The sequence below is a fragment of the Littorina saxatilis genome, unplaced genomic scaffold (assembly GCF_037325665.1).
Source record: "Littorina saxatilis isolate snail1 unplaced genomic scaffold, US_GU_Lsax_2.0 scaffold_832, whole genome shotgun sequence".
NCBI classification, from domain to species: Eukaryota; Metazoa; Mollusca; class Gastropoda; order Littorinimorpha; family Littorinidae; genus Littorina; species Littorina saxatilis.
In genome coordinates this window covers 48,675-57,500 of record NW_027127829.1, presented here as the reverse complement: position 1 = coordinate 57,500, position 8,826 = coordinate 48,675, and the positions used below count along the sequence as shown (strand labels likewise).

Sequence of the window (8,826 nt, the reverse complement as noted above, 5' to 3'; positions counted from 1 at the left end):
TACTCACTACTGCTGACTCAATCAGTCAATGAAATTAAGCCATGAAACTACAGTGTTGCAACTGGATTTGTTACACATATTTGTTATGCGGTGTCTGCATGAGGAGAGGTACAACCTCTGTCCCCTCTGTTAAAATAGCAAAATCTAGATCGGCACTTTTCAGGGTGAGTACGGGTAAGGTCATCAAATCTAGTTTTTATGCCACATGTTTGCCAAGATCTGCAGTCTTGGTTGGAGCAAAACAACGTTTGATTTGGAACAAAAAGGACTGGGTGGTCGGGTGGTAACGCACTTGCGCTCAGAAGCGAGAGGTTGCGATTTCGACCCTGGGTTAGGGCGTTAGCAATTTTCTCCCCCCTTTCCTAACCTAGGTGGTGGGTTCAAGTGCTAGTCTTTCGGATGAGAAGAAAAACCGAGGTCCCTTCGTGTACACTACATTGGGGTGTGCACGTTAAAGATCCCACGATTGACAAAAGGGTCTTTCCTGGCAAAATTGTATTAAGGCAAAGATAAAAATGACCACCCAAAATACCCGTGTGACTTGGAATAATAGGCCGTAAAAAGTAAGATATGCGCCGAAATGGCTGCGATCTGCTGGTCGATGTGAATGCGTGATGTATTGTGTAAAAAAAATTCCATCTCACACGGCATAAATAAATCCCTGCGCCTTGAGTCCGAGTCTGGAGATACGCGCGCGATATAAGACTTCATATAACATCCTGACTGCTTGCTGTGCAGAGGAAGTGTTCTTTTTAAGAAATGCATTCAAATAAAACAAATGGAGAAATGCCCACTGAACAGAAACAGCCAGGTTCCTAATGTGTGGTATGAATCCAAGTTGAGAGAGATCAGCTGAGCTAGGATTTTACATGGAACAAGATCATCCCTCCACTTGCATATACATACCAGAAATGAACATACAGTGTGCTTGATGTGGTGATCAAGTGACATTTTGCTATGAATTTGTTTAAGCAACTAGTAGCTTCTTCAGCGTTAATTCATTAAACAATTACTCTTATTAGAACACATTGCTAAGTTAAGTTATGCGTGTGTTTGTTATTGCAATGTAAGACCTCATGACATAGATATAACAAAATAACACATGATGAGATTCTAAATATGTTTTGTTTACTTGCAGGTCTCAGTTATTACCAAGCCCTGCCTCATTCTTCCCGCAACAGTGACATGGTGCTGTTATAGAACACAAGTAAGGCTTTTGATCATTTCCAAAATACACTAGCAATAGATTGTGAGTGCAACTGGTAATGAGAATATTTTACCACAAAAGGCTAAAGTACAAATAACAGATTTATGATGTTGGAAAAAGAAGTCCGCCAGAGCAAGTGATTAGTGTACCAGTTAGCTAGGGTGGATATATTATATAATTACAATTTACAGTCAGCATAAAATGTTGAGGCCAGTCTTGAATTGTTCTCGCCCTGTGAATTCACCGGCAAATCAGATGGCATGAAGAAATCAATGGTATATTATGCTCTGCATTGAATGAACCATCTCCAGTCATTCTGAGTGACACACCTCTTTAAAAAAAAACATGCCAGTAATTAAATCCAGGCTACATGGGGATGGAAAATGACCCTGGCAATTTCAACCTCTGCTTGTGCCTTTGTGTAGCAGGATTGGATATGGATCTTCAAAAGCCTTAGTTCATTTGTTTGTATCATGTATGACGTTATAAGTTAATACTATTAGTCAATTTCAAATAGCAGAGTTATTTTCAGAGCTTTCTAACCTCAAACCCTGTCTGCCCCGTGGAATCTAGTTTGTAATATAAAGGGTATTTTGATTTTGACTCAGTTTCTTTCTTGCAAGTTCATTCTTTTCTCATTCTAGGTACTAAACCACTACTGATGACTGCCTGCATCAGGGTTATAATTTATGAAGAAGTCAAAATGCACATATATAACAGTTTACAATTTAAAGGCACACTTGCCTTGTCACTATAGTGTGGGTCACTGTCTCAGATATTATATGGCTATGCTTTAACATGGAATCCCTCATCTTGGCCACATACTAAAAAATAAAATATATATTCAGTGACTGCTTGTTGTGGTGAGTTAACTCAAAATATGGGATATTTTCACAAACATTCAAGCTGATCTATGTTGGTATGCGTCCAAGTAGAGGGATGATCTTATCCCAAGTAAAAGCCTGACAAGATCTGAGACTGTGATTGTGAAGCAAAATGTTTTTACATAGTAAAGTAAGCCTTTAACGAGAAAGTATGTCTATTGCACTGGGTGTTTTATTATTATTATAGTATATATATTTTTCTTCCAGGTAGTCTCTCTTTAAACTGACTTTCTACACCATGGTGTCTCTGGCAGTGTTATAGTGGCAGAAGACAGTTGGAACTGGATATCCTCATTTAGATGGTAGGCATGTTTTCGGCTTTTGTGTTGCTTTGGTGTATGTGTGTATGGTGTGTGTGTGTGTGTCTGTGTTAAGGCCATGTCAGACGCACAACACAAAACAGTGTTTCCTTTCAAAACAAACACAAAACAGCGTGTTTCCCATGTGACATCCCCCAAAACGCGTTTCAGAAAACACTGTTTCGTGTTTTTGCATCGTGTTTTGGGTTTTAGAGCATGCTCTAAAATCTAAAAACACGTTTTGGTAGTCAGCCAATGAACGCGGACGATCAACTCAAGTGACTCGGTTTCCGGCACCACGGAGATAGAAAAAAATGGCAGACTCAGATGTGGTACCGATTCAGGGTAGTATCGGACCCATGAATCCTAACTAGAGTCTATGGATCCTGTCACGATTGAAGAGAGGCAATAATATCAGTGGGCGCTGCCAGCCGTGTTGTTTACAAACCCAAACACAGCGCGGTAGCTGAACGGGTCAAGCTGACACTGACCGTATCAGTGGACACTGACCGTATCAGTGGACACTGACCGTATCAGTGGACACTGACCGTATCAGTGGGCACTGCCAGCCATGTTGTTTACAAACTCAAACACAGGGCGATAGCTGGACGGGTCAAGCTGACACTGACCGATATTTCTGTGAAAACACGCACCGCGCTTCATCTGTGTTTTTCGCAAGTGACATCCCCTCTTTAAAAACATGTGTTTCCCCGACGTTTTGAGATGGTGTTTTTGTCGAAAACAGGGTTTTGTGTTGTGCGTCTGTCTCCGCCTTTAGACACATACCAGAAATAAACACACTGTTTGCATGCTGTTGTGAAGTGACATTTTGTGATTTGTTTTTTTAATGAACTAGTACAGGTAGCTTTTACAGCATTTATTCATAACACAATCGCACTTTTTGGGGTATGTGAACAAGTTAAGAGATCAGGGTTCGACACTAGCGGGGGCGGGGGGCGGAACGCCCCAGAGTTTTGTGTTCCGCCCCAAACATTGCCGAAGCTTGGGGCCCACTCCGCCCCAGGATAAATTCCAACAATGACAAACCGAAAATTCTAATGCCAGCAGAGCCAATCACTAAAAATCGCCAGTCAAAGTCGTCACTGAAATTTGCGTTACGATCAATGCCGCAGTCAAGAAAAAAAACACATTCAAATCGTCGAAGGACAATGTCGTAAGGGAAATAACTCCCAGATTGCGCTCTTTAGCGTGAGAGATAAGTATCGCCTTCAAATGCCAAACGCAAAATGTGGCGACACATCCCTGGTGTAAAAAGACATGGAAATGAAGATGAAGAACAGGGTGGAGAGAAACGAAAAAAGGAGACCGATGCAGCCAAAAGCGCGAAGCGCTGTCGTAATTTCAATGTCAAATGGTTGAAAGAATTTCCCTGGCTTCAGTACGATGAAGAAAAACAGACAACGCATTGCCGCACGTGAATACTGAGAGTGGGCCCCAGATTTTTTTTTTCCGCCCCAGCAATTTCCATCTCTGGGGCCAGTGTGGCCCCAGGCCAAATAAGTTAGTGTCGACCCCTGGAGATCATGTCTTATCCCATTTTAAAGCCCTACCAGATCTGAGACGGTGAGCCAAATTGTTTTCATGAGAAGGAATGTGCCTTTTAGTGAAATCTATGTACTTTACAAAACTTCTTCTTCTTCTTCTGCGTTCGACGGTTGTGTCTAGGGTCGTAGTTCCGCTGCTGTCGTGAACTGGAACGTCGCTTTCAGGTCTTCTGACGTTCCCCAGAGCTTGGTCTCCAGTGTAGCTCCTTCTGGCCAGATACTTTACAAAACATATTTTAAGAAATGAAATGTGTTACAAGTAACAGCCATATGAGTGATAGCCTGTAGGTGGAATAATAATCTTCAATTGCCTATAAATGATTATCTGGTTAAGAATGACCTCTTCAAGAAAATTAATGCAAAGCATTTTGATGTTTGTGACAATTAGTTACTCTTTATCACGTTTGGTCGCTGATTTTGCTGTCAGTGTCAGTGTTGGGCAGGTGTGCGTCCATGATGTCATTGCTATTGAAAACTAATCTGTACTGTAAAGTAAATGTACCCATACATGGCAGTTGTCTGGTCAAACCGGGGGCCAGCCATGACTGGGACTGATGTATCCTCAGGCACTCGACACCAGGTGGGCGGGGCCAGTGGTTGGGGTGTGATTCCCTGCCTTACACCACCACAAAGTGTTGTATCAGTAGACAAGACTGAGCAGAACTTCTGCCCCACCCCCCTCACCAATTGACCACTCAGTGCCATGTGCCTGTGGCTGTATCATAAACACTTTGTGACAATAGTTGTTACCTCCTTAGATCATATCTTGTGATGCTCCTCGGTGTTTGATGTATGCTAACTGGTGTACTTATGACATAGTGTTCATATGAAAGTTTTATGTGTTGCAGCTCATCCAGATCACAGGTACACAAAGGAGCTGGTTCCAGTGAAAACATAGGCACATGGAACTGCTTATGGACTACTTTAGAAAGTGTGCGGTTACAACCAAGACTCTCCAGTTAGGAAGGTCTGCGGAAGGGTGCTTGTTCTGTTTCCTCGGACAGGCTTTTCAAGACTAGGTAGGTTAAACCACATGATTGGGCTTTAATTATGAATGCACTTCAAAGTTCACTTATTTCATTATCTGGTACAAGTTCTCTTGCATGTGGGTGTAAGGCTGAAGAAGAACCTCTGACAAGTCAATTTTCAAGCAACTGAGCATGAACCCAGGTAAAAAAAAACCACAGAGCTCTCTTTCTCTCTCTTTCTATTGGTCTGTTATTCATAGAATGACACTAACAGTGACACAAGTAAAAAATCTGTATCATTGTCTTGACCTCTAGAAATTTGGTAGAGAATAAGATGACTAATAGTATTATTTTGATTATTTTATGGTCGTTACTGTGGACTCCCCCCCCCCCCACACACACACACACACACTGCCCCTTTTAAGACACCCCAATCTAAGACTCCTTCCTATTAATGACCCTGTTTACGCAGACTTCTTGTTCATAACATCTGTAAATTCACTCCCATTTTAAGACTTGCTCCTTTTTAAGACCTGGTTTTGCTTATTTTGGATTTCGAAAAAGAGAACAACAAATCCCCACTCTCTAGCCAGGCACATGATTTTTGTATGAACCAAGTTGAGGGATGGCATTTGTATAGGCCTGACCAGATCTGAGATGTTGAATCTATTGCTTACAAAGAAAGCATTGTGTCATTAAAGGCACACTACTTCTCTTCACCGTCTCAGTTCAGGCCAGGCTTTAACATAGGATAAGCTCATCCCTCAACTTGGTCACATATGAACAATCAACACACTGACTTCTTGCTGTAGTGATCGAGTCAGATTTGCCAAGGCGTGTACATGGAATAAGATCATAATTCTAAATGCTGAAGTAACATTCTGTTTCCTATGAAGCTAGGCTTGATTTTGGTATGAATCCAAGTTAAGGGATAGCATGTGTAAAAGCAGAATTGTTTACAGAGGCAGCTTTGTGTTATTAAAGGCATCTCAGATCACCTGCCAGGCTTTTTTTTTTTTTTTTTTTACATGGGGTAAGACTATCCCTCCACTCCGGCACATACCAGCAATAAACACAGTGGTTACTTGTGATGAAATAGTGGCAAGACAGATGATTTAAGCATCACATAACCTTCCTAAGTGAAGTCAAGTCGTGTGTGTGTGTGTGTGAGCATAGAATGTTGAGGACAGCCTTGAAATTTTCTGACTGTGTGAATTCAACAGAACTGCTGTAAATCTGGCGCAGTATAGTTTTTATTGTATGAAACTTCATTTCCAGTCAGGTGCTATGAAGAAATCATATCAGGTTATGCTTTGCAGTGAACCACCACCAGTATTTATTTATTTATTAAGGAGATTTCTATAGCGCATAACTAAAAGCACTACAGTGGACGCCGCTTAATAAAACCGCGGTTAATAGAGCCAGCCGCTTAATAAAACCGATTTCAGACGGTCCGGATTTATCACTATATCTTATGTATTAGAAAAAGCCGGTTAATAAAACCAACCCGCCGCTTATTAAAGCCAGTTTTCTCAGAGAAATCACGTAGTTTGTGACTAAAACTCACATTATCTTGTTCTGATGTGGAAGACGACCAACAAACAAACACTCATAAAATCGTTCTTCTCTGACGAGTAATGATTCGTGACGGTGACAGTGAAATTATTGATGTACCGAAGTGATCAAAGTACACGTTCATGACTTGTACATAATAAAAACAAAAGTTCAACATCCTTCGTGAAGTTTTGTTTAGATTCAAACAAGTGTAAATGACGAAAGAAAGTGACTGAGTGACGTAAACAAAAGAGATTTTTTTTTCTTTCGAAAATGACCTATTCCTGGACCGCCGGTTAATAAATCCGCCGCTTATTAAAGCCATTTTTCGTCGGTCCAGAAGTGGTTTTATTAAGCGGCGACCACTGTATTTCTGAGTAACACGTCATCTTAATTAAAGCATGCCAGTATCGCCAGGCTCCTTTTGGGTGGTAAATGTGGATCTTCAAAAGCCTAAGTTAAAAAAACAAGATGTAAAAGTACATTTTGAATAGTAGGTTTTTTTCAGAGGGCAGATATCACAAGATATGATCGTTCAACTGCATGTATGCCTCATTACTAAAACAAAAATTAAGTGGTATTTTACTCGTCTTTCTGGTAAAACATATACACCATCAATATATTATAATAATGATCTTGCTTGTTTACAGATGGACAACAGCTGCTGCCAGGACTAGGTTACGCATAAAGAAAACAGTCAACACTTGGCTGGTGCTGGAGCTTCTTTGATGTCTATATCAACAACAAAAAGACAGACAGATACCAGCTCATTCAAGACCATATCCCCATTTTACTCACACAGAACAGAGAGCCATCTTCCGCCTTCGCACAGGACACTGCTGTCTGAAGGTACACCTCAAAAGGATAGGTTTTGCACCTACAGCGGACTGTGGCTAGGGTAGGAAGAACAGACTCTGCAACACGTTCTGAGAGGGTTGCCTTTCCTTGCCACCCCTGTGCAACAAGACTTGGCCAGAGAGCACACATCCAAATGCAAACACTGAACACTGAAGAGGAAGAAGAAACAATAAAAAGATATGCACTTGGCAAGATCCTTAAAATGTAAAACTAGTACGTGTGACAATTTTGAATTGTTCAGAGATGGTTTTGCTTCAGTGGTAAATGTTTTAGCTTTGTTATAAGATTCCGTTACTGAAGCATACTTTAAAACCTTGACCTTCCAAGTCTTGAACAACATACCCTAACTGTGTTAGCACCCTGGGCTGCGATCATTGTGTTGAGCTACTTAACAGAGGACTCCTTGGTTTTATTACATATACTTTGGTTAACTTTAATTATTTGATAAATAATTCTAATACAGGACAACTCCCCCATCAAATGTAGAAATGTCGTCTGCATTTTTGACTCACATGCGAAGCAAAAGTGAGTCTATGTACTCACCCGAGTCGTCCGTCCGGACGTCCGGAAAACTTTAACGTTGGATATTTCTTGGACACTATTCAGTCTATCAGTACCAAATTTGGCAAGATGGTGTATGATGACAAGGCCCCAAAAAACATACATAGCATCTTGACCTATTTTTCACATTTTTCCCATTTTCTCTGAAGTTTTTGAGATTCAATACCTCACCTATATATGATATATAGGGCAAAGTAAGCCCCATCTTTTGATACCAGTTTGGTTTACCTTGCTTCAAGGTCAAGGTCACAGGAGCTCTTCAAAGTTGGATTGTATACATATTTTGAAGTGACCTTGACCCTGAACTATGGAAGATAACTGTTTCAAACTTAAAAATTATGTGGGGCACATGTTATGCTTTCATCATGAGACACATTTGGTCACATATGATCAAGGTCAAGGTCACTTTGACCCTTATGAAATGTGACCAAAATAAGGTAGTGAACCACTAAAAGTGACCATATCTCATGGTAGAAAGAGCCAATAAGCACCATTGTATTTCTTATGTCTTGAATTAACAGCTTTGTGTTGCATGACCTTGGATGACCTTGACCTTGGGTCAAGGTCACATGTATTTTGGTAGGAAAAATGTGTAAAGCATGTGAGTCGTATGGGCTTTGCCCTTCTTGTTATTTTGTATACTGCATATTTTAAAAGGCTATTTTTGTGCACAAAACATGCATCTGCAGGGAGGTTTAGAGGGTGAAGTTAGGATCTATTATGGGGCATGCAGCACCACACCCATTTTGTGTGTGTGTATTTTGTGTTGACACATAAGACACTGTCATTCCAGCAGAAACCTGTGATGATGCACATTTTATTGCAGTAACCAGCTGAAATTGTATGTACGTTGTTATGAAATTGACAAATGATCCCTGCTTTGCAATCCTGGGTTAATGATATTGCCAAAATTAAAACGTGGAGGAAAAA

At 40.7% G+C, this 8,826-nt stretch overlaps 1 long non-coding RNA gene across 1 annotated transcript in view; it reads left to right on the top strand.

Annotated features, from left to right (window-relative positions):
* The window catches only part of LOC138956192 (uncharacterized), a 10,021-nt gene extending 1,195 nt beyond the window's left edge, over positions 1–8,826 (top strand). The window contains exons 2-5 of the long non-coding RNA XR_011452543.1: positions 1,139–1,207; positions 2,299–2,393; positions 4,804–4,974; positions 7,128–8,826. This is a non-coding gene — a long non-coding RNA (uncharacterized lncRNA). The remainder of the gene's footprint in view (positions 1–1,138; positions 1,208–2,298; positions 2,394–4,803; positions 4,975–7,127) is intronic.